The sequence below is a fragment of the Sceloporus occidentalis genome, unplaced genomic scaffold, assembly GCF_023333645.1.
Source record: "Sceloporus occidentalis isolate IW3139 unplaced genomic scaffold, rSceOcc1.0.p SCAF_3, whole genome shotgun sequence".
Classification (NCBI taxonomy): Eukaryota; Metazoa; Chordata; class Lepidosauria; order Squamata; family Phrynosomatidae; genus Sceloporus; species Sceloporus occidentalis.
This window is the reverse complement of record NW_028316983.1, coordinates 233,499,003-233,508,724: the sequence shown is the minus strand read 5'-3', so window position 1 is coordinate 233,508,724 and position 9,722 is coordinate 233,499,003. Positions and strand designations below refer to the sequence as shown.

General features: G+C 40.4%; 1 protein-coding gene across 5 annotated transcripts in view; it reads right to left on the bottom strand.

Annotated features, from left to right (window-relative positions):
• Positions 1-2,884: 2,884 nt before the first annotated feature.
• The window catches only part of LOC149317611 (zinc fingers and homeoboxes protein 2-like), a 38,105-nt gene continuing 31,267 nt past the window's right edge, over positions 2,885-9,722 (bottom strand). For 3 of the 5 annotated variants that reach the window (XM_089517895.1, XM_089517898.1, XM_089517896.1), the window contains exon 3: positions 2,885-3,945. The gene's annotated coding sequence lies outside the window, so the exon portion shown is untranslated. Of the gene's footprint in view, positions 3,946-3,969; positions 5,421-9,566; positions 9,714-9,722 lie in introns of those variants that run through there. The other 2 variants (XR_016280651.1, XM_089517899.1) reach the window with 2 other exon arrangements.

Sequence of the window (9,722 nt, the reverse complement as noted above, 5' to 3'; positions counted from 1 at the left end):
TACATTAAATCTTGTATGTTAAAATTTTCCTTGCATGCATTCTTAGTGAATGACAAATTTCCTACTTGCTTTATCAGAAACATTCTGTTCCAAGGCACAGGAAGCTTACCTTGTATTAGCTTAGACAACTTGTGGATCCAGGCGATTGCTGTCTCTCCAGGGACTTGGACTGCTATCATGATCCATCACTGGCTTCCTGAACCTTTTAACCGGCAGTGCCAGCAAATAAGTCTTGTGCATGCCCTCTTCCTAGGAGCTGTGGTTCCTGAGGTGGCAATTTACCTCCTGACTGGCACAGGGTCAAAATAAAATGCTTCATTGTATGGCTAGACACAGCATAGAAAGACAAAGCGTTTTCATTTTGAAAAAGGATTGTTGTTTATCATGCTCTGCTTATAGGTTTCCCAGAAGCATCAGGTCATATTCCATTTACCAAAAGCTTTCAAACAAACAGAAAAGGTTTACAGGGTTTTGTGAGGTTTACTGTCGACAGCAGAAAACAACCATTAAAACAAATGTTTCCTGATTGTTTTAAAGAGCTTTTGGAATTCTGCTGCCAAATTTCAAAAATGGGAATTAATGGGCGTTTGTGGTGAAATTAGACCTTGGACCTCCTAAAGCTGCCCACTTTACCTGAGATGGACCTTTGAACAGATTCACCAGGGCTGCTTGAAATCAAGGAAAAGTAATATTTGGTGTGTGCCATGAATGAGGAAACAAAGGCTAGCATTAGCATTAAAAATATGGATTAAAATCAGTGCACTTGTGAGTGATCAAATAAAGGCTCTTAAAGACTAGCCAATTTATTATAGCCATGAGGTTTCAAGGGTTCATGACAAAATAAATTTGCTAGCTTTTAAGCTGCCACAGGCATGATTACCTCTTTGAAAACTACAGATGTGATGAAAAACTTTTAAGTCCTCTAATGAAGTAAGTCCCCTATAACTAGGCAATAGACTTCCTGACTGGGGAAGTCTTTTGTCAGTCATGGACTGGGAACAGACCCAGGAACCGACTAGCAGAAATGCTTATTCCCATTCAATGGTTTCTCCATTGAATAAAGAGACAATAGGGATTATTGTAAACACATAAAGTAGGTAGCGTGAATAATAATAATAATAATAATAATAATAATAATAATAATTTATACCCCGCTTTTCAGCCAAAAACTACATTGGTCTGGTAGGATTTGATGAGGAATGGCTTGCCTGGCACTGCAGAAGGTATCTGATGATGATATTTATTTATATCCCACTTCCCCACCCAAAAACTGGGACACAAAGCAGCTTACAAATTAAAAATACATAGCACCAGGGTAGCAGTGGGTAAAGTTCGGCTTCCCATGTTGTTGGTGAGTCCTACTCAGCATAGTCAGTGGTGAAGAATGCTAGGAACTGCAGTCCAACAACATCTGGAAAGCTGCATTTGCCTACCCCTGGACTACAGCAATGATGATAACTGGCTATCCATTTCCTTGCTGTTTCTGAGCTCCATATAGGATGAGGAACTGTGTATCATTAAGTTCCCAAGAGGTATGAATTCTTACATGAAGTTGATAGAACAAAATACTACTGGAGGTTTTTCGGATCCCTAAAACTTCCACTGTTTTTGCAGCCCTATTAAAACAGCTGTGGGGAACCTGTAATCCTCCAGACATGATTGGACTCCAGTTCTCCTCATTTGGACCATTGTCCATGCGTGTTCAGGCTGTTGGGAGTTAGAATCCAATGGCTCTGGGAAGGGAACAGAGTTTTCAGTTCTGTACTAAAGTAATTTTAACATACAGATCCGGATAGTGGAAGCGGAAGGATTTCTGTTTCCTTGAAACAGAGTGGCAAATAAATACTGTGAGCAAAGAGCAGAGTTTGCCTCTGTAGGGAAGAGAGGCTGAAATTCACTTGGAGATTTATGTCTTAAGTAGACTTATGTCTGTGGGAAACAGAATTGAGTAGTTTTCCAATGTCTGTATTCAGCAAGGAGCTCCTGTTACGTTACTACATAGGGGAGCCTGCAAAGGGACTGATGCACATCAGGACTCTGGCTAGAAATGCTCATGAGCATCAGTAGAACCCAAAGTACATTGGGACACTCTTACCATTGCCCTAATATCCATCTTCACAACTCACCAAGAGAGTTCCTTAGTGCCTCTATTAGTTAGCCAAGTATGCATAAGTTTAGGCCATAGTATAGAATATACTGTACGTCAGATTTCTTAATGTGGTCAATGTTACTTTGTGAGCATTGCTAACACCAAAGCTTTAGTAACTTGACAATTAAAATCATTCATCATACTGCACAATTTGTTTGACCTCCTCTATTTTGTATGCATGGCATCTGTTAAATAATACATGTTAGCTGGTACGCTGGTGATATGTAAATTAATAATGGTAAATGATGATGATGATGTTCAATAGTTACGGTATCATAAGACAGGCTTAGTGATATTGTAGCTCCAGCCTGCTAGTACACTGGCTGAAGAGTTTCCAAGGCACTGGAGACTGAGGTCCTCCTGGTTTCACAGTGCTTTGGAACAAGCAGTTGTGGCAGGACCCCAAGGGGTCTGTTTAGCTGCCTGTTCTCAAGGTACCCCATGAGTAGGAGTGTGCCGTGGATGCCATCTTTTAGCACCCTTATCTCCAGCACTGACACTGTGATGATACTACCAGGCTGTGAAGGTAGGTTGTGGGGAGCACTGTCAGTCATAACTACAATGACAGAATTCTTTCATCATAGTGATGATGATGAGATGATGCAGGATCTTGGTCGCTGATTTGTTAATATACAAGTGTAAGTTTTGTGGCCCCTACTGTCTAACAGTGAGGTGTTTCTAGTGTACCATGCAAGATACAACTTCCCCCCCAAAGAGTGACACAAGGAACAAAGCTTACAAAAAAACATTACGTCTATGTTTTACCGAGTTACAACAAAGAAGCAAAAACGTATAAAACTTTTCTTTAATTCAAACTCCCTAACATTGTTTGTGCAGCTCACGTGGGGTGAAAATGGACCACAGTGAAGTTGCCTTTGAAAACATTTCTCCAACACAAGATTTCATCCCTTAGTTTTTATCCCTCTCCTTTCAGCAGTTAGTTGAAGAGCAAGAGTGCAATTGGAGGGACCTAGAAAAAAAAAGCTAAAAATCTATTGGCAAAGGTTTAAGAAACTGTCTTGTGCACTACAGCATCTATGCTGACAAAAATAAGTGTTTCTCTGTCTCTGCACCAACGAAGAAATACAAATGAGTTCACTTATAAAGAAGCTTGAGTCCGCCATTGGAAAGTCTTGTTTTTAGATGGTACATTAGAAATAGAAAAAGAAAGTTGCTTGGAACAAGTATAGGCAGTGTCTTATTAACATTTCCCGAGTTCCACATTCCAGATGTTTTGGCATATGGCGAGTTATAGGAAGTGTTAACCAATATGCTGTCCCAGTGCCTCAGAGGCTTTTCTGCATGCAGAAGAACAAAACCTATCCAGGTACTAAGAAAACGGCTCTTAAGAACACCAGAGGAGCAATCAACCCAACCCAAGATGGATTCAGTATAATGTTGAGATGGACAAACTCTGCTTGAGGACAGTAGTTTATCATTACACATCGATGAAGCAAGCCAAGGTGTTTCTACATGAAGTAGTTACTAATTCTTCAGAAAACATATAAACCAAACTGTGATCTTGAGGATGCAGTGACACTAAGCACCAGCTAGAAAGGGTACTCAGAAAACATATATACAAGGGCCCTTTTTAAAACATCCCTTAATAGGACTTTGGCACCATAAAACTTGTTGTGACACTCCACAGGGTTGTCTTTTCTCCACCATGACTTCTGATTCTGGAGTCAATACTTTGATATCCTTTTTCCAAAAGCCTTGCTTGATTCCACTGTTGGTGATGGTGTACTCCCAAGATCACAGGGGTTGACTGATGTCTAGAAAGCTGAATGATATGTCTGTGAAACAGAAAATTGCATGGAATATGTTTATTTCAGAAAAAACGTAAGTATCAAAAAAGCAGTACCTTTAACCAGAACTTTTAAAGAAGTAGTTTTCTTAAAAAAAGAATAACTCAATATTCTAAATGTTTAGACATGCACTGCTTATTAAATGAATAAAATTATGTAAATAAATAGCAGGGCTTTCATGGTGATGGCACCTATATTTACTAGGAAACAATAGGAAAAGAGGGAGACAAGATAGCACATGGATTGACTCAATGAAGGAAGCCAAGGCGAGGAATGTTGGAAGCTGCAGTCCTACAACATCTGGTGAGTTGGATTATTTTGACCCTACAGAGACAAAGAAGCTTGTGTGTGTGTGTGTGTGTTGTGTGCCTTCAAGTAATTTCCAATTTATGGTGACCCTAAGATGAACCTATCATGAGTTTTTCTTCACCAGATTTGTTCAGAGGAGGTTGCCACAGCCTTTTCCTGAGGCTGAGAGCACATGACATGCCCAATACCACCCAGTGGGTTTCATGGTTGAGCAGGAACTCAAACCCTGGCACCCAGATTCATAATCCAACACACAAACCACTATGCTGGATCATGTCCTACAAGCATGACTGGATACTATTACACATGCTGGAGACCTGCTTGATTCCACTGTTTTGTGCTTTCCCACTAGATTGCATGAATTTGTTTTTGGCATTAAGAAGAGTTGAAATATGAATGGAAACATCAAGGATCTCCAGAAAAACAGAAAAGAAGAGCTTGGAAAAGCTAGCTCCCAGAACCTGCCAATCAGCAGAAGCAAAATAGTCCTCTTCTTGTGTTCCTCACTCCTGCATGATAAGCACAACAATGAATGTACTCAACAATTCACAACAATGAATGTTTTGGGCGCCTGGAAGAGAGTGAGAAGGCCTGAAAATCCAATGGCTGTGCTTTCAAAATTGTTAAAAGAGGTCCTGGGCCTAGATGATGCAGCTTGCAGCTTCCTGGCGATTGTATTTGGAGGGTTCTTATTATTGGCAGCTTATATTCACTGGCTAATTGCGAGATACAACCGGTCTATCCAGCAGGTCTCTGCCATGGCCATGGCTCCAGCTCCTGATCTGACTTCAGCTTTGCTCCCTACTTCGGTCCTGGTGCCTGCCTCCGAGGCCTCGACCTCTGGTTCGTGCAGTGGAGGTCACCGGGTTCCTGTGGATCCTGAGCCCAAAAGTTGTTCCAAGAATTCCAGAAATGAAGAGGAGAAAGCAGTGGCTGTATACATCATAAAGCATGTCATGGTGTGGCCAGAGGACCAGGAGGAGGGAGCGGAATCGTCTAAAACTATAATTCGCCAACCAGGACGCAAAGGGGACAAATAATTGCCAGTTTCCTGTTGTACTGTTGACATTTTTCTGTTCATACAGTTCCTCAACTTCACTTTTCTCTTTGTCCTTTGATTCTGGGAGTTGGATTCTAGGAAAGTTAAATCTGGTCTGAAAACACCAAAACAAAATATTTTACTTCACTGGACAGTTCTTTCTGCCTGGAGCTAAACAAGTAATTGGTAATGAAATCCTGTGCATTTTCTGCTCTTTTCTGGCACCAATAAGGCTAGTGGATTTTTATCTTAAAGGGTAATGAGATTACAAAAGATATACCCAACTTTAGATCTGACACCACCACCCATTGTTTTTGACTCCCTTGCTTTTAACAGAACCCGCACATGAATAGGTTCTATGAATCAGAGATCAGAGTAGCTAAATGTTTCAGAGTGTGCATTTTTTTCCACACAACTAACATGAACCCAAATGTGGAATTGAGTTCTTAGCAGTTGTTCCGATATTCTTTACTTTGTTAAGAGGAGGTTTCTACAATTGTGAGTCAGGGAAAACCTGAAGATTCACAGTACAGCTCATGCATTTGGACACCATTCCAAGTGTTCTTACTGATTCCTCTTCACATCATTAAAGTTTACAAATTGAGTGAATCCAAAGCGTCTTGGTTTACATAATGTTGTTCTTTTGCAAATTTAGAACGGAAAGGGTGGAGGTAGGCAATTGTTTTTCCCAAACATTCCTTGCCTATTTCGTCCTCACATCTTTACAAACATAATTCTACTTACCCTTTCAAACCTTAACTAGTTTTCAATTATTCCGTAAAATCCTTTATATGTTTCTATTACTTATTGAAATAATATAGCATAGTATTTTAATTGTTTTTCCTTTGCCTTGTAACCCACCTTGATTCCTTCAAGGAAAAGGCGGGCTATAAATAAATAAATAAATAAATAAATAAATAAATAAATAATTATTATTACTACTCTCCAACCTATCAGAGAGGAAAATCGGTACCTATGCACAGATTAAAGAATATGGTTCAGGAAGAGATAATAGTGTAAGTGAACAATTGGCTATATGTGTTAATGTATTGAAGGTGAAAATGTTCAGATGTGGCAGTGGTTGCAGAAGCCTAAATTGAGCAGCCGGATGCTCAAGGTCAACTGAGCTGGACTAAATGTAAATATGCTATGTCTTCAGTCTGAAGAGGGATTGGTGTCTATGGTGCATAGCAACTTGTATAGGAAGAGGCTGGGCTTAGTGGTTGCCTCATGGCAATTCTGTATATAAGCAAAAACGCTGTGCTGTGGGATTGTGGGAGTTTGAGATAGTGTGGTGTGTTGGTTGGTAAGAGTTTTTTGTATAGTGGTGATTAGCTTGTGTTATTTGAAACAAAGTAATAAAGCCTTCTTAGGAGTGAACTGCTGGAGAGGGATTCTTTGATCTAGCAGCTGTTTCTCCAGACATTCTTCCAAGCAAACCGAAAGCTTGTGTTTGGAGCTTCGCTCTGTTCCTGTGTTGGAGAGATAGCTGACGTCTTCATCCATTTGCCACCGGACCAAAATCACTGGCAAGATTCATCACCCAAATATCAACAATATGGATGGGGCCACTGGGAATGATTTGGCTTCTTGCTCCATGGTCTGCTGTTTTTGGAGAGGAACGTTTGGCAAGTGATAGGTTGCACCTCACAATACTTGGCAGGAATATTTTTGCTAAGAGGCTCACAAATCTGATCAGGAGGGCTTAGAGTGAGATGTGTGAAGGAGGAAGACAATATTCTTGTGGGAAGAAGTTCATCAATTGCTGGAAGTAATAGCACAAATGTTATATACAGAGAACAAGGCAAATAGCACAAGAACCCAACAGTGGGAGGAAAGACACCTTTAGCAAAGAGGCTGAATGGCCCATGGTCCTAGATGTCTCTACACTAATGCATGGAGAATAGGAAATTAACAGGATGAAACTGAACTCTTAGCACATCAAAGCAAATATGATATAATAGGCATCACTGAAACCTGGTGGGATGAGTCATGATCGGGATGTAGTAATAGGGTATAACCTATTTCAGAGAAACAGACCAAACAGCAAAGGAGTAGCAGCATTATGTGTCTACATATGTGAAGAGTTTCATGACTAAAATCCTGGAAACCAGATTGAGAACATCTGGGTAAAAATTAAGAGAGAAACAACAGTGATGTCAGCGTGTATATCTACAAACCCCCAGGCCAAACAGAAGGCTTGGATGATGGCTTCTTGGATGATGATCACACATGCAGAAAGGAAAGATCTAGCAGTAATGGGAGATTTCCCTGATATTAGAAATCAAACTTTGCCAAGAATATAATGCCTAACCGATTCCTTACTTGCCTTGCAGACTATTTCATTGTCACAAGGTGGTGGAGGCAACAAGTGGATCAGCTATTTTTAATCTGATTCTAACCATCAGGAATGATCTGGTTAATGGGATGGAAGTGGCAGGATTCTTATGTGGGAATGACCATGTTCTGGAGTGTGTTATACAGCAGAAAGGGGAAGTCAAGCATAGTCAGACTTTAAGAAAGATGATTTCAATAAACTTAGGGAAATGCTGGGTGTGATCCTGTGGTCAGGAATGCTAAAAGAGATGAAAGTTCATAATGGATGGGAGTTTCTTAAAAATGAGATAGTGAAGGCTCAATTTCAAACAGTTCCAATGGGGATAATAACAGGCATTGGAAGAACTGGCAGAAGTAATCTCAGAACCTTATAATCTTTTAGAATTCCTGGAAAGAAGTCCCAGTAGACTGGAGGAGGGCAAATGTTGTCCCCATTTGCAAAAAGGGGGAAAAAGAGGACCCAAATAATTACAGCCAGTCAGCCTGACATCAATACCAGGAAAGTTTCTAGAGCAGGTCATTAAACAAACAGTCAGTAAGCACTTCGAAAGGAATACCATGATCACTAAAAGTCAACATGGGTTTCTCAAAAATAAGTCATGCCAGACTAGTCTTTATCTCTTATTTTGACAGAGTACAAGTTGACAGATGAAGGGAATGCTGTGGATATAGCTTATCTTGATTTTAGTAAAGCCTTTGACAGTCTCCCATGATATTCTTGCAAACAAGCTAGTAAAATGTGGGCTAGACAGTGTGACTGTCAGGTGAATTAGTAACAATATCTCAATGACTGAACACAAAGGATGCTCACCAGGGCTCCTCTTCATCTTGGAGAGAAGGGACTAGTGGGGTGCCCCAGGGTTTGGTTCTGGGCCCAGTGATATGAAACATTTTGTAAATGACTTGGATGATTGAATAGAAGGCATGCTTATCAAATTTTCAGATGACACCAAATTGGGAGGGGTAGCTAATACCCTAGAAGACATGATCACAATTCAAAATGACCTTAACAGATTAGAGAGATGGGCCAAAATTAACAAAATGAATTTCAACAGGGAGAAATGTAAGGTACTGCACTTGGGCATTAAAAAGGAAATGCCCAGATATAGGATGGGTGCACTTGGCTTGACAACAGTATATATGAAAGGGATCTGATACTAGACCACAAGCTGAACTTCAGCCAACAGTATGAAGTGGCAGGTAAAAAAAGCCAATGCGATTCTAGGCTGCATCAACAGGAATATAATATCTGACTGTATCAGAATTCTGTATAATGTCTAAATAATTATTGTATCTAAGTATAGTGCCATTTCAATGGAATTTTCTTTCTGTTTCCAACTGTTTAGCATTTAGAAACACTATCTAGGCATCCAATGGAAAGGGGCAAGAAGAATTGCTAGGGGAATGGGGACATTCCAAATACAGTTCGCATCCCACATCCCTGGATTCTGCACCCAAAGATTCAACCATCCATGGCTTGAAACCCTCCCCCCCCCCCCCCCAAAATCCCAAGAAACAAGACTTGATTTTGCCATTTTATATAAGAGATGCCATTTTAGTACACCATTGTATATAATAGGACTTGAGCTTCCACCCATTTTGGTATCCACAGGGGGTCCTCGAACCAAACCCTGCTGGATACCAAGGATCCACTGTATGAGTTCGCAGTGTGAATGATTTTCATTGCCTGACTCTGAGGTGCTAGAAATTTGAGGGCTTCAGGAAAATTTCATTAAGAGAGGGAAGAATTCATATTTGGGGGAGTATACAAAAGTCTTAGTAGACCATAAGATGAACATGAATCAACAGTGTGATGTGGCAGCTAAAAAAACCATTAGAATTCTAGGCTGCATCAATAGGAATGTAGTGTCTAGACTGAGTGAAGTAATAGCACCATTCTTATTCTGTTTTGGTCAGACCTCACCTGGAATACTGTGTCCAGTTCTGGGCACCACAATTCAAGAAGGATATTGACAAGCTGGAATGTGTCCAGAGGATGATGACCAAAATGGTGAAAGGTCTGGAAACCATGCCCTGTGAGAAGCGGCTTAGGGAGCTGGGTATGCTTAGCCTAGAGAAG